This window comes from Sorex fumeus, unplaced genomic scaffold (genome assembly GCF_029834395.1).
Source record: "Sorex fumeus unplaced genomic scaffold, SorFum_2.1 ptg000131l, whole genome shotgun sequence".
Classification (NCBI taxonomy): domain Eukaryota; kingdom Metazoa; phylum Chordata; class Mammalia; order Eulipotyphla; family Soricidae; genus Sorex; species Sorex fumeus.
This window is the reverse complement of record NW_026606188.1, coordinates 16,603,394-16,631,351: the sequence shown is the minus strand read 5'-3', so window position 1 is coordinate 16,631,351 and position 27,958 is coordinate 16,603,394. Positions and strand designations below refer to the sequence as shown.

The 27,958-nt window shown below is 39.2% G+C and overlaps 1 pseudogene; it reads left to right on the top strand.

Moving 5' to 3' along the window:
• The first annotated feature begins 9,429 nt into the window (after window positions 1-9,429).
• LOC130046197 (dnaJ homolog subfamily A member 1-like) lies at window positions 9,430-10,278 on the top strand (annotated as a pseudogene).
• The last annotated feature ends 17,680 nt before the right edge of the window (window positions 10,279-27,958 follow it).

Sequence of the window (27,958 nt, the reverse complement as noted above, 5' to 3'; positions counted from 1 at the left end):
ATGAGGTACATTTTCACCACATCCCTGCCAATATTGGTTACTTCTAGACTTTTTGGAATATGTCATTTTTACAGGAGTAAGATGAAATCTAATTATCATTTTAATTTTTATTTTCTAGTAATAAATGATGAACTCTTTTTCTTTTGTTTGCTTTTTTGGGTCATACCAGCGATGGACAGGGGTTACTCCTGACTCTGCATTCAGGAATTATTTCTGACAATGCTCAGGATGCTGGGAATCAAGGCTGGGTCGGTCGCATGCAAGGCAAATGCACTACCCTCAGTGCTATTGCTTCAGTCCTGATGAACACTTTTTCATATGCCTACTGTGTCATAGATCTTCTTGGGGGAAGTGTCTGTTCATCTCCTCTCCCCACTTTTGTTGAGATTATTGGACTTTATTGTTGTTGAGTTTTGTGATTGCTATATATATCTTAGCTAGTAGTCCCTTACCTGATGTGCAAATGTTTTATCTCATTAAGTGGGATGTCTTAAATATCTTAGTTTGAGTTTCTTTTGTCATGAAAAAACTTTTTAATTTTATGTATTCAACATTACCCTAATACTAAAAACAAGTATAGATATTACTAAAACACAAAATTATAGACTAACATCCCTGAGGATTATTGATTCAAAAATCCTGAAAAAAATCTTAGTAGACCATGATCAAGTAAGTTTCATCCAAGGGATACAAGGATGGTTCAACATACAAATTAAATTAATACAATATAGCATGCAAAATATATAAATATCATATTATTATAGGAATTGATGCAGATACGGTTTTTGACAGAATAAAATATCCATTTATGATTTTAAAGACCCTTAAAATTATGAATATAAGAACATACTTTAAGATATTAATAGCCATCTGCAACAAATCATTAACCAATATCATGCTCAATGGTTAAAACTTGAAAACCTTTCCTCTTAGATGAGGCACAAGGCAAAAATTTCCACTTTCACTATCTTATTTAACAAAGATTTGGAAGTCATTGTCACAATAATCAGACAAAAAATTAATACAAGTTGTAAAAGAAAGCAGTCAAACTATCATTATTTTTAAATGACATACAATTCTATAGCAATGTAGCACTCAGCAAAAATTTACACATAAAAATTATTTGCATTTTTGTGTATAGATAACAAACTAGAAGAAAAAGAAATAACAAAGACAGCCTCTTTCAAAATAGAATCTCAAAGTATCAAATACTAGGAATCAACTTAATAAAGAAGATAATAGGATTACAGCAAGAAAACTGTAAATTACTGCTGAAAGAAAGGCAGAATATACAAGGGAATGGAAAAATATTTCCTACTTATGGATTGTCAGTATCAACATTGTCAAAATTATCTTCTTGCCCAAAGAATTATGCACAGTCAAAGCAATCCCCATTAAAATCCCAATGATGTTCTTCTAGGACTTGGGAAAAAACTTAACTAAAATGTGTATAGAACTAAAAAAAAATCCTTGAATAGCCAATGAAAGTCTAAAGGAGAAAGAAAAAGATTGGAGATATTGCATTTTTCAAACTTTGAATTACAATAAAAAGTTATGATAGTGAAAGCCACGTGGTACTATAAAAAAGATAACAGTAAGATCAATGAAACAGAATTAAAAATTCAAAGACAAACTTCTGATTTATGGACAGTTCATCTTTGACAAAAGAGGCAAATTTATGAAGTGGAGCAAGGAAAGTCTCTTCAATAAATGGTGTTGGGATAACTGGATAACTGAATATTAAAAAAATGAATCTGGGATCGTATCTCACACTATCCACAAAAGTCAATTCAAAGCATATTAAAGACTGTGATTAGACCAGAATCTATAAAATATATGAAGAAAACAAAGGCAAAACACTCTAGGACATGGACTTCAGAGACATCTTCAAGTGTGAACCACAGAAGCAAAGACTAAACAAAAATAAACTAGGAGTAGAATTGAGACTTTCTTAAGTGTCTTGTACAAATTTAGTGTCCTGAGATCTAAAGACCTTAGAGCAACAACAGACACAGGGAAAGAGCAGTCTGCCATGACTACCCCTCATGACATAGATTTTTCTCCAGCCACACAATGTAAAAATTCTCAAAGTTGAGGTCAGTCTTCAAGACTACCTTATTTTCTCTTTCAAAAACTTAGATCATTTCTCTCTTAATGTCACCCTGTTTCACCACTGAATCTTTAGCACTGTCCTCAAGCTCTGTGGTTGGCTACTAACAATTATCTGTGGTGATTCTAGTCACCTTGTTTTCAGCTTTTTAAAAAATCCATGCATATAAGTTTTCTAGGACTGAAAAACAAAGAAAAAATCCATATACTAATTTCTTCAAATAACATTCCGTAGTCCATTCCAGCATAGAGATATAAAAATAGGTTCCCAATCATCAACTCTAGTTATATCAGATATTTTTATAAAACTGATTTTTATCTGAAAAGAAAATGGAACTTTGACAAAATGATCTTTCCACACTTGTGATGAATAACTTTGCAGTGATTTTTCTCTGTGATAGTTTTCCTGGTATTGCTATAAACCTCTCTCCTACTGCTGCTTCTTTTTACCTCCCTAACCTTGTTAACTTCTTATCAAATTGTCTAAATGTTCATATTAAAACACAACTATCTTATGTTACCTGGTGTTATCATAACATAAGGTCATGTGTGAATATCTTCCTAATGTTTACTTCCTGTTGAGCATTCACTGCTAACTAAAGCAAGATGCTGATTTCTAGCTACTTCTTTTGCTGGGGGGGGGGGGGCAGAAAATGGGGGAACACGTGACACATACACACTGGAATTGGTTAGAGTTCTGCACTCAAGGATCACTCCAGGAAGCCTTGTGGTACCATATGGAGTTCTGGGGATCAAACCCTAAGTTGCTAAGCAACATTACCCATTGCACTATTTCTCCAGTGCCCTGAGTAGTCACTTCTTTAACCTGGAAGAAGCATGAGAATTTTCCTGTGGAGACAACAAGGATGCCCAAGAGCTTGAGAAAACTTATGAAAATCTGTTGAACATCTAGAAGTTTCAATCCTAAATAGACTGCACCAGGACCAGGTAAGGAATTAAGAAAACTTCCGAGTCTATTCTCATATAGAGATGCAGGGACCTTTATCTATCTAGCCTCACATTTATCCAGTATATATTCTGGTGATGTGAAAAGAATATACATGCTTGTTATGTGTGGTCTAGTGACTTAAATATATGCTCTTTTGCTTCCATAAGACCCAGCAATACCACTTCTGGGAATATATCCTGGGGGTCCAAAAATACTCAGTAAAAGAGCCATCTGCACTCCTATGTTCATTGCAGCAATGTTCACAATAACCAGAATCTGGAAACAATCTGAGTGCCCAAGAACAGATGACTAAATAAAGAAACTACGGTACTTCTACACAGTAGAATACTATGCAGCTTTTAGGAAAAATGAAGTTATGAAATCTGCTTATAAATGGTTAGTTATGGGGAGTATCATGCTAAGTGAAATGAGTCAGAAGGAGAGGGACAGACATAGAATGATTACACTCATACGTGGGATATTAAAATCATAATATTAGACTAATACCCAAGAACAGTAGAAACAAGGATCAGGAGTATTGGTCCATGCTTGTAAGCCTGCTTCAAGTGCTGGGAGAGAAGGCAGGTGGGAAAATGAAGGGATCACTATGACAAGAATACTTGGAAATGATCACTCTGGATAAGAACTGTGTTCTGAAAATAGGCAAAGGAACAAACATGATAATCTCTCAGTATCTATATTGCAAACCCCTATAGGAGAGAGATTAGAGACAGAGACAGAGAAAGTGCCTGTTATAGACAGGCTGGGGGACCGGCGGGGGAAACTGGGAACATTGGCGCTGGGAAATGTGCACTGGTGGAGGGACAGGTGTTGGAACATTGTATGACTGAAACAGGACCATAAACAACTTTGTAACTGTGTATTTCATGGTGATTCAATTTCAAAAAAAATCCTTTTTTGAATTTGTCTTGGGTTCGCTAGCAGTTTCTCCTCTTGCTTTCAAGAACTCACTTAAAACAATCTGGTCTTCCTGACTGTCATCTTTCTTGGGAGTATTCATAGCTTCCTATTACTAGAATTGGTGAGAACTATGTACTTCTTCTGCAAATAACTTTTTCATAAAATGTGTATTGTAATGTAATTAAATATATTCAACTGAATAAAAGTATCAGACTTATTGTTTCATTATATAAAATGTTTACAAGGAAAAATCAATGTGAGAGGAAACTAAGAGGGGAAAGAGGGAAAAGGGGATGAAGAAAAGAAATAAATTATTACCTTAAATTCATTAGAAAATTATATCAATAAAATTATAGAATTCAAAAGGAAATAATAAAATAAAATAAAGCCTTATAAGTCAAAAGACAGAAAAAGAACCATACAATTGATTTCATAAGCTTGCTTTGGTTCTCAATTTCCAATTGTCCAGGTAACTTATAGGAAAGGTTGTATTGTGGCAAAAGCTGCAAATGCTAAAATTGACATTTGCTAACATTTTGGGTAGAATCAGGCCAAGGAATAATTTCACAAGTGTCTCATAAACACAGGATCAAACAACACTGTAGATCAAGACTAGCTCTTCCCCACATCTTGTCTTGTTGTGACCTCTTTTATATAAAGCAAAATATTTGTCCAAATCAGAGGTTCCCAAACTTATTTGGTCTACTACTGCTTTTTTTGAATTAATTTTTTTTATTTTAATGAGTCACCATGGTACAGCTACAGACTTACAAATTTTCGTGATTACATTTTAGTCAAACAATGTTCAGAAAAAGAGAATCACTCAGAGTCCCCGCGCCCCCAGCCTACACAAACCCTACCTCTAACCAAACCTGAAGCCTTCACTCCCATCCTCACCCCACCTTCACTGCACCTGACGCCTGCAATCCCCTCCTCACCCCATCTCCATGCACCTGAGACCTGCACTCCCATCCACCTTGAGCCTCTCCTGGAGCTATGGCTCACTGGGAAGTCCTGGTCTTGGTCTTCTTGACTGACCACCTATCCTGAGAATGATTAATTACAATTAGAAAAGTATTTTCTACGATGCCTTGCCCTAATTTAATTTAGAGGGCACTTTTTGGAACTCATGATAGTATGTGAATTTCTGATTTGGGAGCTTTATATGCTAAAATCCCTAGCATTTATATTAAAATCCCTATGTATGTGCATAGCTATACATATAAAATGTATAAAAATCCCTCTATATAAACCCCTATACAAAATATATACATTTATATATAATATATAAAAATCCTTATATATATAAATCCCTATTATATATAAAATCCATATATATGTATACATACACATACATACAAAGCTATATACACATCTTTCTATCAGATGTGTTCCATAGGATGGGAGAAATGCCGCTGTGCCAGTAGAGTGACAGTACCTTCTCTTGGGCTCCCACCAACTCCCGTGGTGATGTCGGAGTTTCCTCCATCAAGATCCCATTCTCCTCTCCCTTCTCTTCTTTCTCAGTTTCCTAACTTCATTCCATCTTCTACTTGATATAAACTCTTTTGCTTTGTTTCCTCTCACAAAATACCTAAATGGTTAATAATTAAGATATTTTTCTATGATAAACAGAAGCCCATATCTTCAACATCAATATAGCTCATTTCCTTTTCCACTGTGAAGAAGAACTTTGTCTCTGCAACAAGATCAGCAGGGCTGCTTCCTGGGGTGAACAGGGACATTTGCGTTCCATTCGAAGAAGGTCACTTTACATATTTAGAATACAAGAAATAAAGATTCTCATGTTCCAAACAGGCAGGATGTCATATATCACATGCAATCAGGTAATCTTTAAAATAACCCATTTCCATGCCCCCCCCCCCAGCTTTGTTCCTCTTGTCTCTCCGTGACAGGGGATGTCACACTGGGCTTCAGTGCTCTTACCTTTTAGTTTTCATGTTTGCTGAGGGTCAGGGATGCATATCGCGGTGACCAGGAGCTGTGCACACTTAGCTGTGATGCTTACCTTTATTTGGCTGCTGTGCTACCAGACTGTAGCTTGTAATGCTCACCACAGCACGTTAATTGTGGTGCTCTCACACACCTGAGTGTGGTTGAATCTGGAGATCCATTGTTTATTATGACAACAGAGATTCTAAATAAGAGAGCTGGGTTCCCCTCGAGATGCAGGTGCTAGGAAAAGAATATGTAACCTTATTGCCATCAAGTTTATAAGCATGTACTCTGCTGCTACACGCAGTTAACTTCTATCAATCAGATAATATGAGGGGTTATGGAGGTCCTGGGGGGCTGCGGGGAAGGAATGGACATGACCTTGGTGCTGGGGTATGCTGGAACTGGAAAGATGTTTATACCATTCCACTGTCTCCCAGTTCTTCAGTCCATTTTGTAACTCAAGCATTAACTGTTTTCTTTTCTTCTACTTTCTTTTACTTTTGAATTTTAATGCACTGACCCGTCTATAGCTATGGAGAAAATCAGGTGATTCTGAATAGAATGCAACAGCACCAAGCTTTCTTAACAGGTGACATGAATATAGAGAAGTATCCTAGTGATGGAAATGAGAGAAAAATAGTGGTGTTTCTGAAAATTGTGTTAAATTAAAATTCTGAATGAGCAGATAATCTATGATGCTGTAAAGAGAAATCATGTTCTAAAAAGAAGTCAGTATAAAGCTGTGCTCCTGTAGCTATTATTCAGGGGTACCACTCAGAGTACTGGTAAGTAAAGTAATTTGAATTATATTTATAAAAAAATCTATAAAAGAACTTATGCTTAGAAAATCTTTATTAAGTGCCTTCCGAAAGCAACTCCTTGGTCTCCTGCTACACCAATTCACTTTAAGGGAGAGAATAAAGCAGTGCCTCAGTCACCAGCACCACACACGTGCAGTACACTCACGTTTGGACCATGTGGGATATCCCATAGGATCTGATCATATGGGGGAAGAAACTATATCATGTGGGGGAAGGAACTATATAATCATATGCATATAGTTAGTTGCATGTTGACTTTCCAACACATATGGAATCATATATTAGAAACTAACCTTGATAGTGCCTTGCTGTTTTGGAGGCCCACTCAAAATGTCATGTGAAAAGACATCTAAATTGATTAAATTATAGAGGAAAATATATAGAGAGGAACACAAAGGTTTAGGGAAAAGAAAGTGATTAATAACCTAGAAGGGTTTGCAGATGGAAAATTCATAAATGGAACGACCTAAAGAGAAATGTAAACCACAAATATTGTAATTAAATCTATTTTCAGAATATTCATCTGTTAATGTAACCTGTAATCCTGTATCCAATTCAATAGCCAAAAGCTTACTACTTTTTTTCTCACTCTTCATAAAAGGTAAAGGTAAAGGTAAAGGCCCTCCCGTTGATCGTCGATTTGCTCGAGCGGGCCCAGTAACGTCTCCATTGGAGACTTTGTTGTTACTGTGTTTGGCATATCGAATACTCTCAGTAGCTTGCCGGGCTCTCTGAGAGGGGCAGAGGAACCGAACTCGGGTTGGCCATGTTGGCTGCTTGTAAGGCGAACGCCCTACCGCTGTGCTATCGCTCCAGCCCCACTCTTCATAAAACATGGTATTTTTTTTTAATTGTCTTTTTGGTCAAGTTACAGAAATGTGTGGAAAAGGTTGCAAGTAGAGACTCCAAAGAAACTGGCAACCTGGTGTAAGGAGAAGGAACACTGGATGACTGCTGTGGCTCTGTGGGAAAGCGCAAATGCAGGCAGAACTTTCCAGAACACCCGCTGGGGAAAGCAGCGGAGGAGGAGCCGCAACTGCCCCAAGCTGTGAGCACAGCCAACGCTGCTCTGAAACCCCCACCTCGTCCACACTTCCACCATGCTCTGTCCCCAACACCCACCTCGGCCCAGCTCTCCGGCTGTAGAAAATGGTGAAAGAAACCAGTTACTATGATGTTTTGGGGGTCAAACCCAATGTCACCCAGGAAGAATTGAAAAAGGCTTACCAGAAACTTACCTTGAAGTACCACCCAGAGAAGAATCCAAATGAAGAAGTTTAAACAGATTTCTCAAGATTATGAAGTGCTCTCTGATGCAAAGAAAAGGAATTTATATGACAAAGGAGGAGAACAGACAATTAAAGAAGGTGGAGCAGGTGGTGGGTTTGGCTCCCCCATGGACATCTTTGATATGTTTTTTTGGAGGAGGAGAAAGGATGCAAAGAGAAAGGAGAGGTAAAAATGTTGTACATCTCGCCAAATACACATCCGATAAGGGGTTGATATCAAGGATATACAAAGTACTGGTTGAACTCCACAAAAAGAAAACATCCAACCCCATCAAAAAATGGGGAGATGAAATGAATAGAAACTTTCACAAAGAAGAAATCCTAAGGGCTAAAAGGCACATGAGAAAATGCTCCACATCATTAATCATCAGGGAGATGCAGATCAAAACCACAACGAGATATCATTTCACACCACAGAGACTGGCCCATATCCACAAGAACAAAAGCAACCGGTGCTGGCATGGATGTGGTGAGAAAGGGACACTCCTTCACTGCTGGTGGGAATGCCAACTGGTTCAGCCCTTTTGAAAAACTGTATGGACAATTCTCAAAAAATTAGAAATTGAGCTCCCATTTGATCCAGCAATACCACTCCTGTGAATATATCCCAGAGAGGCAAAAAAAAAGTATAGTCGAAGTGACATCTGCACTTGTTTGTTCATTGCAGCACTCTTTACAATAGCCAGAATCTGGAAAAAAGCCTGAGTGCCGGAGAACAGATGACTGGTTAAAGAAACTAAAGAAACTTTGGTACATTTACACAATGGAGTACTATGTAGCTGTTAGAAAAGATGAAGTCATGAAATTTACATACAAGTGGTACTACATGGAAAGTATCATGTTCAGCGAAATGACTCAGAAAGAAAGGGATAGACAGAGAAAGGTTGCATTCATCTGGGGAACATAAAGTAACAAAATAGGAGACTAACACCCAAGAATGGCCGAGATTAGTACCAGGAATTTACTCCATGGCTTGGAGGCCAACCACACATGCTAGGGGAAATGGGAGCTCAGATAGAGAAGGGAACACCAAATAAAGGGTGTTGGGAGGATTCTCCCAGGATGGGAGAAGCATGCTGACAGTAGACTCTAGACCAAACATGATTATCACCCATTGCCTCTTTTGCAAACCACAACACCCAATAAAAGAGAAAGAACAAAAGGGAATGCCCTGCCACAGAGGCAGGGTGGGATGGGGGGTATGGGCGGTGGGAGGGATACTGGGATCCATGGTGGTGGGAAATGGGCACTGGTGGAGGGATGGGTATTTGGTCATTGTATGATTGAAACCCAAGCACAAAAATTTGTAAGTCTCCAACTGTACCTCATGATGTCTCACTAATTAAAAAAAATGTTGTGCATTAACTCTCTGTAACCTTAGAAGATTTATTTAATGGTGCAACAAGAAAGCTAGCCCTGCAGAAGAATGTGATCTGTGACAAATGCGAGGGCTGCAGTGGTAAGAAAGGAGCAGTAGAGTGCTGTCCCAATTGCCGAGCTACTGGAATGCAAATATGAATTCATCAGATCAGGCCTGGAATGGTCCAACAAATTCAGTCTGTGTGCATGGAATGCCAGGGCCAGGAGGAACGGATCAGTCCTAAGGACAGATGTAAAAGTTGCAATGGAAGAAAGATAGTTCAAGAAAGAGAAGATTCTGGAAGTTCACATTGACAAAGGCATGAAAGATAACCAGAAGATAACAATCCACAGTGAAGGAGACCAAGAACCAGGACTGGAGCCAGGAGACATTATCATTGTTTTGGATCAGAAGGACCATGCTGTTTTCATTAGGCGAGGAGAAGACCTTTTCATGTGTATGGACATACAGTTGGTTGAAGCATTGTGTGGCTTCCAAAAGCCAATATCTACTCTTGACAACCAAACTATAGTAATCACTTCTCATCCAGGTCAGATTGTGAAGCATGGTGATATCAAGTGTGTGTTGAATGAAGGCATGCCAATTTACCGTAGACCATATGAGAAGGGTCGCCTAATCATTGAGTTTAAGGTAAACTTTCCTGAGAATGGCTTTCTCTCTCCTGATAAACTCTCCTTGCCGGAAAAACTCCTTCCTGAGAGGGAGGAAGTAGAAGAGACTGATGAAATGGACAAGGTAGAACTGGTGGACTTTAATCCAAATCAGGAAAGACGGTGCTATTACAATGGAGAAGCTTAGGAAGATGATGAGTACCATCCTAGGGGTGGTGTTCAGTGTCAGACCTCTTAATGGGGCCAGTGAGTTACACACTGCTGGATTTCATGTGCAGTAGTGAATGAGTGAAGGACTATCAGTAATATACTCACTACTTTCAATTGTTTTGTTTTAATATTCAACTATAGTAGTGTTTTAAAAGTTAAATGAAGAATAAACTCAAATATGAAAGCTCAAAAAAAAAGAGCAAACGCAAAAGAGGTAATTCTAATCAGGTCACAGGGGTCCCATATCCTCCTTCACTTCCAGTTTTTTCTGAAAGAACATCTTATGTTTTCATGTCTTAAGCACAGTGGGTAGGGCGTTTGCCTTGCACACAGTCAACAAGGCTGCCGAGTTCGATTCCTCCGCCCCTCTCAGAGAGCCCAGCAAGCTATTGAGAGTATCTCTCCCACACTGAAAATCCTGGCAAGCTACCTGTGACATATTCGATATGCCAAACACAATAACAAGTTTCACAATGTTACTGGGCTCGCTCAAGCAAATCGATGAACAACGAGACGACGTGACAGTGACAGTGACCCAATAATCATTAATAAGAGTCTCATGCTCTACTGATTGAGCTAGACAGGCAGTTCAAAGACCATTAAAAATTTTATTTTAACACTGTGGGATACAGGAATACAAAGCTGATCATGATCGGGTTTCAGTCATACAGTCTTCCAACACCTGTCCATCAACCAGTGCACATTTCCCACAACCAGTGTCCCCAGTGTCCCTCCCGCCACCCTCCCTACAGTTTGCCTATGAAATGCCCCTTATTGACCTCTCTCGTGTCCATACTTTTCTAGGCACCTGCTTGTCTTTTTCAGAAATAAATTTATTTTAATTTTTTAGCTATAAAGCAAAAATATAATTTAAGTTCAGATTTTCAAATATAGTGAAAATGTCCCAAGTAACCTCTTTATCATAAAATATGTTTATTTTCCCTCTGGAAAGAAAGATGGCGGCTGCTTGGGAACTTTGTGGAAAGCCAGGTATGAGCTGGTCGTGGTGGGGCAACTAAAACCTCATGGGAAGGGGGGCGTTCCAGGCTCGTCTTTCACGCCCTACCGAGGTCACCAGTTGCCCCCCATGAGCGGCTCTCCGGCACGGCCATGGCTCCAGAGAACAGAAACCAATCTCTTAATTATCTGTCTCTCAGCAGAAATACTTCCAGGGTTAATAAGTAAAATAGCAGAAATCCAAAACCGTGCACTGCTATCGTGGCCACGTGGCATCATTTAATTCTTGAACCCAGCTATAGAAAGCAAATCATTTCACAATGCCTTTTCAGCATGTCTGATTTGGGGGTGTAAACTCTAAATAATAATGGTGCATCTTTTATCGAAACAATGAATCAAAGTAGATAGAGTGTTAACTAGAATTCATCTGCCTCACAGGCATTGGGAGGGTTGGGGAGGTGGGGGTTTATTGGGGTTCTTTGTGGTGAAAAATAAGTATTGGTAAAGGGAAATGTGTTTGATATTTGCATGACCGAGACCTAAACCTGAGTAAATTTTCCCACAGTGATTCAATAAATCAATAAATTTTTTTTAAAAAAATGATACATTTGTTTGTACATGTAACTCATTTGTATATTATTATTTTCTTCTGAAGAGGTGAATTGTTTTAGGTGTACCACCGCAGGACAAACAACTTGCTGTGCTTTCTGCTAACAACATATTGTCAACATTTTTCATGTCAACTTATGCTTCTCTCTTGTTTTAAATATCTTCCTGGCATTCTTGATATACACTAGATAATTAATTATCTAGTGCCAGATTGGTAGAATTTTATACTGTTTAGAATTTTTCTTTTCTATTGATAATTAAGTAATTAATGCATTTGTCTAAATTGCTTCTTTCCCCCTATTTAAGCATTGAGCTTAGGAGGAACTTATGATACAGCTGGAGCTTAGTGTATTCCTAGACCTGAAAATTGTAAAAACTCTACAATTAAAATTTTCAAATCTTTTGTCAAACTGCCTTCTAGAAAAGCTGCACAAATTTTTACAACTACCATCATAAAACATGGGGATTTAGGTGTATTTTATTTGGTTTCATATGTGTTGATGCATCGGGCAGCCATGGGACACAGTAAGATGTCCTGTCACAGGTACACCCTGGTTCTGTAGATTCCACAGCATCATATGTGCATTTGACAGTTCTGGAACATTGTCAAGTGCACAGAAGCAAATATAACAATGAGCTGGCTTTGGATTTATGGTAAAGTTTTCAGCTGTGGGGCCCTCTGGACTTAGAGGTGTCTAATGAATCATTTCTGAAATTTAAGAAGGCTATTTCTTCTAAGGGGGAGGTGCCAGGATAGAGGGGGTACTTAATAAATTGGACAATGGCTTAGGTTCTGTCATCATTGTCTCTCTTGAGAATAGGAGAATTTTTAAAAGCAACATGATTTAGTAACTTTTGAACTGAAAACACTCTGAGGTCTGAGATACATGTACACAGAACACACATATGCACATGTGTATATACACGCACTTTCACAACCTATAAAGCAAATTTGCTAAATCATTTATCTCATTCATCCAACAAAAGCAGATCCTAATTTCCAAGACCTTTGGTGGCCAAAGCAGGAGATATGGGGTAGTGAACAAGGATTATGTTCAGACTGAATGTTGAGAGTCTGTCTTTTGTGCTGACCACACTTGTTGATATCCCAGAGCCATTTTCCCACCTACTCTCTTTCCTGCGTGTTGTATGGTATTAAGCTCCCAAAATCATTTTTGAAGATGGAAGATGAAGCACATAAAACTTCTGTGAGTAATTAAATGTAGTAGATGAACCTCTTTATTTAAAAATATCTGCTTTAAAAACACAGGACTGACTATAAAGACAAATCATATGCAACCCATGATTTCAGATCACTGATATGAAATGTGATTTCAGATCACTGATCACGCTATAGGATCAACTTAAAAATCAACCTAAAAATATCATGTGAAAAAAACATCTAAATTGATTATATTATAGAGGAAATGACTTAAAAATGGCTTATAAAAACTCCAGTTGGTCTCTACACAGTGTTATGAAGTACTATAAATAAATAAATAAATATTTTATTATTAGGGCATGCTCCAGGATCTAAAAATTATGTCAATGTACTTAAGGGTCTTAAGATAGAATGTTTCAAGAAATGAAATATCTAGGTGGGCCCAACACACCCTATGAAAGGGTTAGCAAGTGAGAGCAAAAAGGACAATAAGTGCATGCTTTGCTGCTTTGCATGCAGAAGGCCCCGAATGGTCCCCAGGTCACTGCATGGGCAATTCTGAACACAGGGGTGGATTTAGCTCTTGAGCACCACTGGGTGTGATCCAGAAACAGAGAGAGGGAAAGAAAGAGTATAATAGATGACAAAAGCAATGAGATATTTAAAGATGTTATTCTACTGACTTTGAAAGTGGAGAATCAAGTTACAAATGGATGTTGAGTGGTCTGTATATGGACAAGATAAGGAAATGAGCTCTCTTCTACGTTCTTCCAGAGACAGGCAGAGCTAATATGACTTCACCCTGGTGAAAACTATTTCAACCTCTTGATTTCCAGAGTTATAATAAGAACCTAATTATCTGCATCACTGTTTGTGGTCATTTGTTACAGCAGCGAGAGAATACAGAGGTCTATAGAAAGTTTAATGGAAAGTATTGCAACTAAACTTTGATATATGGGGTAGATATTTTGGATTCTAATAGGCAAGTATGACAAACACATTTCCAAGGAAGAGATCGGCATGGACAAAGGTTCAAAGGTGAGGAAGTACAGAGTACTTTAAAAACACATGGATATGAACATCTAATCTTTGATACGGGAGCAAGAAATGTGAAGTGGAGCAAGGAAAGCCTCTTTAACAAATTGTGCTGGCAAAACTGGACAGCTACATGCAAAAAACTGGGCTCAGATCTCTGCCTATCACCATGTACAAAAGTAAGATCAAAATGGATTAGAGACCTCAACATCAGACTGAATCCATAAGGTACACTGAAGACAAAGTTGACAAAACACTCCATAACATTGAAGCTAATGGTATCTTCAAAGATATCATACCACTGGCCAAGCAAGTGAAAACAGAGGTAGAAGCTTCTGCACCTTAAAGAAACAGTGACCAAAATACAAAGACAGTCTAAGAATGGGAAAGGATATTCGCCCAATACACATCTAACAAGGGGTTGATATCATGGATATACTAAGTACTGGTTGAACTCCACAAGAAGAAAACATCCAACCCCACCAAAAAATGGGGCGACGAAATGAACAGAAATTTTCTCAAAGAAGAAATCCGAATGGCTAAAAGGCACATGAGAAAATGCTTTACATCATTAATCATCAGGGAGATGCAGATCAAAACAACAATAAGATATCATTCACACCACAGAAACTGGCATACATCCAGAAGAACAAAAGACACTGGTGTTGGAGTGGATGTGGCGAGAAAGGGACCCTCCTTCACTGCTGGTGGGAATGCCGACTGGTTCAGCCCTCTTGGAAAACAGATGAACGATTCTCAAAAAATTAGAAATTGAGCTCCCATTTGATTCAGCAATACCACTCCTGGGAATATATTCCAGAGAGGCAAAAAGGTATAGTCGAAGTGACATCTGCATTTGTTTGTTCATTGCAGCACTGTTTACAATAGCCAGAGTCTGGAAAAAACCTAAATGCCCAAGAACAGATGACTGGTTAAAGAAACTTTAGTACATCTACACAATGGAGTACTATGTAGCTGTAAGAAAAGATGAACTCATGAAACTTATATACAAGTGATACTACATGGAAAGTATTATGCTAAGCGAAATGAGTCAGAAAGAGAGGGAAAGACATAGAAAGATTGCATTCATCTGGGGAACATAAAGTAACAAAATAGGAGACTAACACCCAAGAATGGCTAGGATTAGTGCCAGGAATTTTACTCCATGGCTTGGAGGCCAGCCGCACATGCTAGGGGAAAAGGCAGCTCAGATAGAGAAGGGAGCATCAAATAAAGGGATTGAGAGAATCCTCCCAGGATGGGAGATGCATGCTGACAGTAGACTCTAGACCAAACAGGATTGCCACTCAATGCCTCTTTTGCAACAACAGCACCCAAAAGAAGAGAGAGAACAAAAGGGAATTCTCTGCCACAGAAGCAGGGTGCAATGGAGGGATACTGGGATCAGTGGTGATGGAGAATTGGCACTGGTGGAGGGATGGGTATTTGATCATTGTATAACTGAAACCTAAGCACAAAAATTTGTAAATCTACAACTGTACCTCATGATGTTTCACTAATAAAGGTAAAGGTAAAGGTAAAGGCCCTCCCGTTGATCGTCGATTTGCTCGAGCGGGCCCAGTAACGTCTCCATTGGAGACCTTGTTGTTACTGTGTCTGGCATATCGAATACTCTCGGTAGCTTGCCGGGCTCTCCGAGTTTCACTAATAAAAATCTAAAAAATGAAAAACACATGGAGAAGTATGGGAGTCTTTAGGGAATGCAGATCCACACAGAGAAACCTTCCTGACCTGTGTCCAGGGAGTGAGTGCTATGGTATCTTCAGAGAGTAAATGGACATTGCTCCTCATGATCAATGGATTTGGGTCCTGATGGTTCAATAGAATAAGGTGGAGAAGCATGCTGAAGGAGTACTTTGGCCAAGAGGAATGGGTTAACAAGGGGACAAAAAAAAAACAGGTATCACAAGAATGAATGGTGTAGGGAGAGTTGTGGAGATAGGATATAGGGGAGAGGCCAGGCTAAAGAGGGTCTGGAGCACTGAGCCAAGGAATATCCTTTTGCAGGAAAATACTGAAGGGATTTTAAGACAATGGTAACAGTTTATTTGTTTTCCTTGGTCCTCTGATTTGCAGAAGGAGCATATAGCACCAAGTGTGTCCCTTCTAGCTATGTCAGGGGTTGAATGGATGGGGAAGCAGAGAGTTCTTACAGTGGAGAAGGCGCAAGGTTGGAGGTTTCACATTTCAGGCACTTTCTTACTGTTTGTGATTAGACTTGTGTGATTCTGAAGCTACTGGCACCAAGCAGTGTGTGGGTTATTAAAGAAGCCCAGAGAAATAACCCCAAAGCTGACAGTCAGGGAACATGAGCCACAGGTGCACTGCCCATGGATGATGTCAGTGCAAGAGTGGATTTATTCCTGAGCACATGTGTTCTGAAGAATTGTACAAAAGTTTTGCATAAAAAAACTTGGATGCTTAAGAAGTTAGTTTTTATGCTGTTTTAGTAAGTGGGTCAGTGTTCCTCCTTAATATTCAAGCCTCTTCTACCTATTTGACGTCACTCATACTGTCCAGTGTATGATGCCCTTGTCTTGCATCTTCCATGTTCAGTGGCCTGGTATTGTAGTTATATTGGTCTCTGTCCAGTGTCCACTGTTGTATTATGAAACCCGCCCTAGAATCCTGTTAGCTGTGTCCCTTGCTGGGCTTGCTGCTCTGGACCTGTCACTGGACCTCTCTATGGGTATCCCCGGTGGTTCCCTGATCTCTGGGATTTATTTAGTCTCGGGCCACAGCCAAGTGAACACAGGCAAGATCCATGCTGTCCTATTTTGACTGGATATCTTTACAGAGGATAAGACCTAAAATGTTAAATTAAATTAATGAGTTCACCTGGTGCTTCACCTCTTAATTCCACCATCCAGTAGCACTGTAGCACTGTCCTCCAGTTGTTCATTGATTTACTCGAGCAGGCACTAGTTACATCTCCATTGTGAGACTTGTTGTTACTGTTTTTGGCATATTGAATATGTCACGGTAACTTGCCAGGCTCTGCCTTGAAGATGGGATACTTTCGGTAGCTTTCTGGGCTCTCCAAGAGGGATGGAGGAATCAAACCCAGGTTAGCCATGAGCAAGGCAAACGCTCTACCCACTGTGCTATCGCTCTGCCCAATTCCACTATACTGTCACTGTCCTCCCATTGTTCATCGATTTTCTCAAGCAGGTCCAGTAACGTCTCCATTGTGAGACTTTGTTGTTACTGTGTTTGGCACATCAAATACGCCATGGGGAGCTTGCCAGGCTTTGCTGTGCAGGCAAGATACTCTCGGTAGCTTGCCAGGCTCTCCAAGAGGGGCGGAGGAATCGAACTCAGGTCGGCCATGTTGTCTGCGTGTAAGGCAAGCCCCTGGAGCGATAGCACAGCAGGTAGGGCATTTGCCTTGCACGCAGCCAACATGGCCAACACAGGTTCGATTCCCAGCATCCCATATGGTCCCCCAAGCACTGCGAGGAGTGATTCTTCAGTGCATGAGCCAGGAGTAACCCCTGAGCATCGCCAGGTGTGACCCAAAAAGCAACAACAAAAAAAATTCCACTATATAAATGAGATATACAACCTTGAGCAAATATGACTCTAGGACTCCATTTTCTCACAGCAGTCAGATAATATGAGCTGAACTATGCCTTCTAACAGAGAAGAGATGCAGCTCAGTTTCCCTAATGTTCATGAAGAATTTATACTTTGTACCTAGAAAACCTGGACTATTGAAGATGTTTTTAATATGCATGTTTTAATAACATAAAATTCAACTCCTTTCTAGGTCCCTATAACAAAGAGACCACATGGATTGGGTTCTTTGTAAACAGGTCACTGAACAAAAAGAATTTCACATTTGGTCAATAGCACTAACCCAGAGTCCAGAGTTATGATTGAGAGGTATCAAAGAGAAGTTGCCAGATGGAAGTAGCAGGAAACTATGAAGTGAATGGTGGTCTTGAAAAACATAGATCTTTTCTAAAAACTCAGTGAAAGAATGAAAAAGTAGAATACCAAAGAAAGAAGGGAAATTATGAATAGTGTGCCGTGTTCATACATGCAAGGTATAGAAAGTGATACATTTTCATCATGAGAAAAAGAAGTGTTTGAAGGCCAGGGGGATACTCGCTCAAAGAACTGGAGCATATGCTTTGGATGCTGGAGCCCAAATCATGATCCCTAGAGCCATGGTCCCCTGAGCACTTGAGTTAGGAGTAAACCCTGAGCACTACCAGGTGTGGTCCACAAATAAAAAATTAAAAAATAAAGACTATAGAGTGTTCCTCCAAGTAATTCACATTTATGCTCAACTGTAATCCCTAGATATAAAGTAATAGTCTATGTAATGCTCCCACTAAGCAAGGGTTATATCTGTTGCACAATAATAAGTATTCTAGTTGTAATTGTAACTAGTGTAACAGAATAAAACTAAAAGGAAAATTCAGTTTTTATGAGGCAAAGCCTGATTTTAAAAAACAAACAGAGCACAAAAAAGGGAAATCTATGGATCTATATCCTGATAAATATAGATACAATGATCCTCAACAAAATACTAGCAAATGAAATCCAATGATACATCAAAAAGATCATACACCATGACCAAGTGGCCTCATACACCATGATCACGGATCATTTACATACACAAGTAAATCAACATAATACACCACATCAACACAAGGAAATGCAAAATAATGTGATCATATCAATAATTCAGAGAAAGCACTTAACAAGATCCAGCACCCATTCATAATAATAAAAAAATCAATCAAATAGAAATTGAAGAAATTTTCTCAACATAGAGCAATTAACAACAAACCCACAGAAAGCATTATACTCAATGGTGAAAAGTGAAAACCTTTCCTCTAAGGTCAGGCATAAGACAAGGATGCCCAGTCAGACTACAGTTATTCAAAAAAATTATCATTAGCAATTAGGCAAGAAAGAGATATTAAAGGCAACCAAATAGAAAAAGAAGGAAGCAATCTTTCTCCATTTGTGGATAACTTGATACTATACTTGCAAAGTCTTGCCTATTTTACCCCAACATACTTTATGAATTCAAGTATGATATCAAAGTCTTTAATCCATTTTGATTGGACTTTTGTGCATCATTTCATTTCTTTTTTTTCTTTCTTTTTTGTATGTGGCTAACCAATTTTCGCAACAGAACTTTTGGGACTCTCCTTTGCTCCATTTCATATTTTGCTTCTTAATCAAAGACCAACACTCCATACATTTGAGGATTGGTCTCTGGATTTTCATTATTTTCATTGATCTGAGGGCCTGTTCCTATTCTAGTACCATGCTGTTTCAGTTACTAAAATCTTGTAATATAATTTGAAGGTGGGGTAAGTGATGCCTTCCATCTTATTTTTCCCTAAGATTTCTCTGGCTATTAAGGGAGATCATTTTCCATATGAATTTCAGGAGTATTTGATCTATTTATTTGAAAAGTCATAGGTCTATTTATAGGGAATGAATGTGTTTAATGCTTTGGGGAGTATTGTTATCTTGACAATGTTAAATCTCCCAAACCATTGGCAGGGACTATATCTCCATTTCCTCATGTCCTCTTTAATTTCTCTAAGCAGTGTTTTGTAGTTTTATTTGTATTGATCATTCACACCTTTATGTAAGCTGATTCCTATGTATTTTGATCTTAGGCAATTTTTAATGGAATTGTCTTCTAAATTTCTCTCTTTTATTTCATAATTTGCATATAGAAAAGTCGTGGAGTTTTATGTGTTGATTTTGTAGAGTGCCACTTTATTATACAAGTCAATTGTGTCCAGGAGCTTTTATTTGTAGAGTTTTTAGATGATTCATGACAGCAGACACACAGTCTCTGAGCCACAATGTCCCCACTGGAGCCTGTACACAGGATCCTCCCATGCTTTCAAGGCTCTCACCCTGCTAAGACAGTCCTCCACTAAGTCCTGACAGAGCCATGCTATTAGCACGTCGGGGAAGTCAGCATCTAGGACACAGCAGTGCATCTTCAGGAAGTCAGTTAAAAGTGATCATGTTTTAAAGATCAGCACAAAGAGGTGGAGACTTGACCCCTGATATTGATGCCACCTGCATATCTTTGTTTTATTTTTCTAGACTTGAGGGCACTTTGTATTTCAAATCTAAATTACAGATATTATTACATATTATTATCTATTCTAATCCTTGAATTCTGTCTCTTTCTAATTCTGATGTTGGGTGCTCTTCTGTAATCCCAGGAACTGGTAGGTGAGTGTTCCTAGATGCTGTGACCCTGCCATATTCCTTAGAGAATATCGACCATGTGAAATAAAATCTTACCAGAAAAGTTTCTTGATAGAACCCATAGGGCAAAAGGGTGACAGGTTGAACATGTAAAGAGCAGTTATTCTTGTCAATCTCTCAATTTGTCTTGCTTGACAAATTGACAAATTATTTTTGGTAAAGAGCTTTTGGGGAAGTGCATTCTGTTGGGAAGAAGAAACATGAGTAATAATTTTTTGTTAGATCTTGTTTGCTTATAAGGACCATATAAAGCAGTGCTCAGGATTTACTTCTGGTGCCTCGGATCAAATCCTGGTGTGGTACGTATCAGGTAAGCACCTTACCTAGAGTGCTGCCTCTCCCTATCTAGCCATTCATATCAATTTTTGTCAGTTGTTTATTCAAAACTTTTTTAGCTCCGTTGTAAGTAAAATATCAGAATGTATCCTACTTCTGAATGCAAGGAGTCAATGAGCACATATGTTGAGTTAGACAAAATTAAAGGAAAACTAAACAAAGTGATAGTAGCTTTAATATCAATATTATGGAGGTATGGGCACAACCTTCAGTGCTTGGAGCAGTGATTTCTTAACTTGTTTGCATGTTAGGGACCATTTAAAAATTCAGAATCTGGGGCTGAAGCGATAGCACAGTGGGTAGGGCATTTGCCTTGCACGTAGCCAACCCTGGTTCAATTCTCAGCATCCCATATGTTCCCCTGAGCACTTCTAGGGATAAATCCTGAGTGCAGAGCCAGGAGTAACCCCTGTGCATTGCCAGGTGTGACCCAAAAAGAAAAAAAAAACTGAGTGCTGAAAGTAGGTAAAGGGATATACATGATAATGTTTCAGTAACTTTATTGCAAACCATAATGCCAAGAACAAAATAGAAATAAAAGAGAGAGTGAGAGAGAAGAGAAATGCCTGCCATGGGGAAAGGCAGGAGGGCTGTGGAGGGAAATGTCTTCCCTTGTTGGTGGGAAATGTCCACTGGCAATGAATGGATGTTGGAACATAGCATTGACTGAAACTTAGTAATGTCCAGCTTTATAACTGTGTATCTCACTTTGATTCAATTAAAAGAAAAGATATGAGCATAAAGTTTAAAAAGAAAGAAAAAAGAAAACTAAATGGGATTGGCACGTTCAACTCTGTCCAGCAAGTCTTTGGCAGAGAGAGACAAACTAATACACAGGGGCTGTCCAGGATTTAGGGTAACCTGCACATAGCCTCACATACTAGCTGTTTCTTCAGTCCCAGGTTTTTTCCCACCAAGCTCCCAACACATGAGCCATTATTCTGAGGTCACAGAGACATTCAGGACAGTAAGTAAGCACACCAATAGTCAGTAGGGACGTGAAGAGCAGAGGCTGGTTACTTCACACAGCCTATCTGCAGGCACCCTTAAAGGATAAAGGCCTGTTAGTTTCCTATTCTACTTTTGCCCATGTTACCCTATGCAAATAAAAGAACCTGAACTATTTTATTCCATGTTCTCCTGGGCACATATTTGTGACTGTCATGTATCTGTTATCTGTTCAATTATTTACTGCTATTCTATTTTTTTTCTTGGCACATGCTTGCAACCCGTTCGCATTATAAGACCTAAACTGCTTTGCCCAGAGAACTCTCCCAACCTTGGCTTGTTGTTGTTTGTTGTTGTTGTTGTTGTTGTTGTTGTTGTTCAGGGGATCATTTCCAGTACCTGGGATTCTGTGTGTTAAAATTCTTTGTTCAGTGGACCCACAAGGAAACTCTGTGGACATGGACATTGCTGCTCAGTAGACTCCTGCTGGGCCCAGCCCTCTTATTGCTATTCATACTTGAGAAGTCCATGTGACCTTCCAGTGCATGATTCTCTCTTAGCAGGCAGCTACGAGGAGAATAATAAAACCTTCAGCACAGGATTTTTGATTGGTAAGAAAAAGAAAATTCATATGATTATTGTTTAACTGGGCTGGAGCAATAGCACAGCATGTAGGGTGTTTGCCTTGCACACAGTCAATATGGCCGACCTGAGTTCTCCTCTGCCCCTCTCAGAGAGCTCAGCAAGCTACCGAGAGTATCTCGTCCACACGGCAAAGCCTGGCAAACTACCTGTGGCATATACAATATGCCAAACACAGTAACAAGTCTCACAATGTTACTGGGCCCACTCGAGCAAAACAATGAACAATGGGAGGACAGTGACATTGCTTAACAAAGCAATTTTTAAATGTAAGATTTAAAAAATTTTTTTTTAATTTTTTAATTTTTATTAGTGAGACACCATGAGATACAGTTGTAGACTTACAAATTTTTGTGCTTGGGTTTCAATTTTACAATGATCAAATACCCATCCCTCCACCTGTGCCCATTTCCCACCACCACAGATCCTGGTATTCCTCCCACCCCTCATCCCCCTCATCCCACTCTACCTCTGTGGCAGGGCATTCCCTTTTGTTCTCTCTCTCCTTTTCGGTGTTGTGGTTTGCAAAAGAGGCATTGAGTAACAATCATGTTTGGTCTATAGTCTACTTTCAGCATGCTTCTTCCATCCTGGGACGATCCTCCCAACACGCTTTATTTGGTGCTCCCTTCTCTATCTGAGCTTCCTTTTCCCCTAGCAAGTGTGGCTGACCTCCAAGCCATGGAGCAAAATTCGTGGTACTAATTCTGGCCATTCTTGGGTGTTAGTCTCCTATTTTTGTTACTTTATGTTCCCCAGATGAATGCAACCTTTCTATGTCTATCCCTTTCTTTCTGAGTCATTTCGCTTAACATGATACTTTCCATGTAGTAGCACTTGTATGTAAATTTCATGACTTCATCTTTTCTAACAGCTACATAGTACTCCATTGTATAAATGTACCAAAGTTTCTTTAACCAGTTTTTCATGTCTGTGTGTGATTCACTTCTATCCTCAGTGCATCGTGGTCTGAAAAGATGGTTGATACTCTTTCTATCTTCCTGATTCTGTTGAGGTATGTTTTGTGGCCTAGCACATAGTCTATTTTAGAAAATGTTCTGGGCGCACTGGAGAAGAATGTGTATTCTTTCATTTTGGGATGTAAAGCCCTGTATAGGTCTATAAGTCCTTTCCCTTCTATTTCTTCTTTCAAAGCCAATGATTCCTTGCTGAGTTTTGTTCTTGTTGATCTATCCAGAGGAGATAAGGTGATGTTGAAGTCTCCAACTACTATTTTTTTCCCCTTTACATTATTTTATTTTATTTTTTTACAGTTGTAGATTTACAATTTTTTGTGCTTTGGTTTCAATTATACAATGATCAGATACCCATCCCTCCACCAGTGCCCATTTTCCACCACCATGGATAATATCCCTCCCACCCCCATCCCCCCATCCCCCCTGTCTCTGTGGCAGGGCAATCCCCTGTCTTCTCTCTCTCCTTTTGGGTGTTGTGGTCTGCAAAAGAGGCATTGAGTGGCAAACATGTTCACTCCATAGTCTACTTTCGACATGCATCTCCCCTCCTGTGAGGATCCTCCAAACATCCTTTATTTGGTGCTCCCTTCTCTATCTGAACTGCCCTTTCCTCTAGGATACCCGGCTGGCCTCTAAGTTATGGAGTAATCCTCCTGGTGCTGATCTCAGCTATTCTTGGGTATTAATCTCATACTTTGTTACTTTATATCCCCCAGATGAATGCAATTTTTCTATGTCTATCCCTCTCTTTCTGACTCATTTCGCTTAGCATGATACTTTCCATGTTGTACCACTTGTATGTAAATTTCATGCCTTCATCTTTTCTAACAGCTACATAGTACTCCATTGTGTAGATGTACCAAAGTTTCTTTAACCAGTCATCTGTTCTTGGGCATTCAGGTTTCTTCCAGTTTCTGTCTGATCAAAAGAGTGCTGCAATGAACAAACAAGTGCAGATGTCACTTCGACTATACATTTTTGCCTCTCTGGGATATATTCAAAGGAGTGGTATTGCTGGGTCAAATGGGAGCTCAATTTCTAATTTTTTGAGAATCGTCCATACTATTTTCCAGAAGGGCTGAACCAGTCGACATTCCCACCAACAGTGAAGGAGTGTCCCTTTCTCGCCACATCCACGCCAGCATTAGTTGCTTTTGTTCTTTTGAATGTGGGCCAGTCTCTGAGGTGTGAGATGGTATCTCATTATGGTTTTGATCTGCATCTCCCTGATGATTAATGATGTAGAGCATTTTCTCATGTGCTTTTTTGCCATTCGGATTTCTTCTTTGAGAAAGTTTCTGTTCATTTCATTGCACCATTTTTTGATGGGGTTGGATGTTTTCTTCTTGTGGAGTTTAACCAGTATTTTGTATATCCTGGATATCAACCCCTTGTCAGATGTGTATTCGGTGAATATCCTTTCCCATTCTGTAGACTGTCTTTGTATTTTAGTCACTGTTTCTTTGGAGGTGCAGAAGCTTCTTAGTTTAAGATAGTCCCATTTATCTATCTCTGTTTTCACTTGCTCGGCCAGTGGCGTGGCATCTTTGAAGATACCATAAGCTTCAATGTCATGGAGGGTTTTGCCAACTTTATCTTCAATGTACCTTATGGTTTCTGGTCTGATGTTGAGGTCTTTAATCCATTTTGATCTTACTTTTGTACATGGTGTTAGGCAGAGTTCTGAGCCTATTTTTTTGCATGTAGCCGTCCAGTGATGCCAACACAATTTATTAAATAGGATTTCCTTACTCCACTTCACATTACTTGCACCTTTATCAAAGATTAGATGAGCATATGATTGAGAGGAGATGTCAGTGTATTCAACCCTGTTCCATTGGTCTGCAGTTCTGCCTTTGTTCCAGTACCATGCTGTTTTAATTATTACTGCTTTGTAGTACAGTTTGAAGTTCGGGAGGTTGATTCCTCCCATTTTCTTTTTCCCAAGAATCGCTTTAGCTATTCGTGGGGGCTTATTGTTCCATATAAATTTCAGGAGTGTTTGCTCCATTTCTTTGAAGAATGTCATGGGTATCCTTATAGGGATTACATTGAATTTATACAATGCTTTTGGTAGTATTGCCATTTTGACAATGTTAAATTTCCCGACCCATGAGCAGGGGATATCTTTCCATTTCCTCATGTCCTCTTTTATTTCCTGAAGTAGCCTTTTGTAGTTTTCTTTGTACAGGTCCTTTACTTCCTTAGTTAAGCTGATTCCTAGGTACTTGATTTTCTGGGGCACAATTGTGAACGGGATTATTTTTTTATGTTGCTTTCTTCTCTCTCACTGTTTGCGTATAGGAAAGCCATGGACTTTTGGGTATTGATTTTATAACCTGCAACCTTACTATACGAGTCTATTGTTTCTAGGAGTTTTTTGGTGGAGGTTATTGGGTTCTCTAAGTAGAGTATCATATCATCTGCGAATAGTGAGATCTTGATTTCTTCCTTTCCTACCTGAATGCCCTTAATATCTTTTTCTTGCCTAATCGCTATTGCAAGTACTTCCAGTACTATATTGAACAGCAGTGGAGAGAGTGGGCATCCCTGTCTCGTCCCTGATCTTAGAGGGAAGGCTCTCAGTTTTTCCCCATTGAGGATGATGCTTGCTGTAGGCTTGTGGTAGATGGCTTTAATTATGTTGAGGAAGGTCCCCTCTATACCCATTTTGGCTAGGGTTTTCATCATAAAGGGGTGCTGGATCTTATCAAATGCTTTCTCTGCATCTATTGATATGATCATATGCTTTTTATCTTTTCTTTTGTTGATATGGTGGATTATGTTGATTGATTTCCGAATGTTAAACCATCCTTGCATCCCTGGGATGAATCCTACTTGGTCATGGTGTACGATCTTTTTGATGAGTAGTTGGATTTTATTTGCTAGTAGTTTGTTGAGAATCTTTGCATCTTTGTTCATCAGGGATATGGGCCTCTAATTCTCTTTCTTTGTGGTATCTCTGTCTGCTTTTGGTATCAGTGTGATATTTGCTTCGTAGAAACTGTTCGGAAGTGTTTTTGATATTTCAATTTCGTGGAAAAGCTTAAAGAGCATTGGGAGTAAGTCCTCTTTAAAGATTTGGAAGAATTCACTAGTGAATCCATCCGGGCCAGGACTTTTGTGCTTGGGGAGACTTTTTATTACCATTTCAATTTCCTTGATGGTGATAGGTCTGTTCAGGTATTCCAGGTCTTCTTGGTTCAGCCTTGGGAGTCTGTAGGAGTCTAGGAATTTATCCATTTCCTCGAGGTTTTGATGTTCCGTGGCATAAAGCTTCTCAAAGTACTCCCTGAGGATCCTCTGAATTTCTGTGGTTTCTGTTGTAATGACCACCTTTTCATTTCTGATTCGGTTTATTAGGGTTTTCTCTCTCCCTTTCTTTGTGAGTTTTGCTAGAGGCTTATCGATCTTGTTAATTTTCTCAAAGAACCAGCTTTTGGTTTCATTGATCTTTCGGATTGTTTTTTGGGTTTCCATCTCGTTAATCTCTGCTCTGAGTTTTATTATTTCCTTTCTCCTGTTCGGGTTGTGCTCCTTTTTTTGGTCCTTCTCCAAGCTCTTAAGCTGTGAGGTTAGGTTACTTATGTGTGCTCACTCCTCCTTCCTGAGGAATGCTTGTAGAGCTATAAACTTTCCTCTAAACACAGCCTTTGCTGTGTCCCATAAGTTTTGGTAACTCGTGTTCTCATTTTCATTCGTTTCTAGGAATCTTTTGATTTCCACTTTGATTTCCTGTCTAATCCACTCATTGTTCAATAGTGCACTGTTTAATTTCCAGGTGTTTGATTTAGTTTTCTGTTTTTGTGTGTGATTTACTTCTAATTTCAGCGCATTATGGTCTGAGAAGATTGTTGGTACAATCTCTACCTTCTTAATTTTATGGAGGCATGTTTTGTGGCTCAGCATGTGGTCTATCTTGGAGAATGTTCCATGTACGCTTGAGAAGAATGTGTATTCAGCTTTTTGAGGATGAAGTGTCCTGTATATATCTACTAAGTCCCTTTCTTCCATTGTTTCCCTCAAATGAAGTATGTCCTTGCTAAGCTTGAGTCTGGTTGATCTATCAAGAGGTGACAAAGCAGTGTTGAAGTCTCCCACTAGTATTGTGTTGCTATTGATGTCTTTTTCCAAATCTATGAGTAGTTGTTTTAAGTACTTTGCTGGTCTCTCATTAGGTGCATATACATTTATTATTGTAAGTTCTTCCTGTTGTACAGATCCTTTGATCAATAAGAAATGGCCTTCACTGTCTCTTATGACCTTCCTCACTCTGAAATCGATGTGGTCTGATATAAGGATGGCTACCCCAGCTTTTTTATGGGAGCTGTTTGCCTGTAGGATTGTTTTCCAGCCTTTGACTCTGAGTCTGTGTTTGCTTTGACTATTGAGATGCGTTTCTTGCAGGCAGCAGAATGTTGGGTTCAATTTTCTAATCCATCCTGCCACTCTATGTATTTTAATTGGTGCGTTTAGCCCATTGACATTGAGAGAGATTATTGTTCTGGATTTTGTCCCATTGTTCTGTTAAAATTTGGTGTATTTGAGGGGCCTTTCTTGCCTTAAAGTAGCCCATTTAGTTGTTCTTGTAACCATGGTTTTGAGTCTATGACGTTCCTGAGCTGTTGTTTGTCTGTGAAACTGTGTGTTGTTCCTTCTATTATGAATGAGAGTCTTGCTGGGAAAAGTATTTTTGGGGAGGCATTTATTTCATTGAGTTTTTTTACTATGTCCCACCACTGTTTTCGGGCCATGAGGGTTTC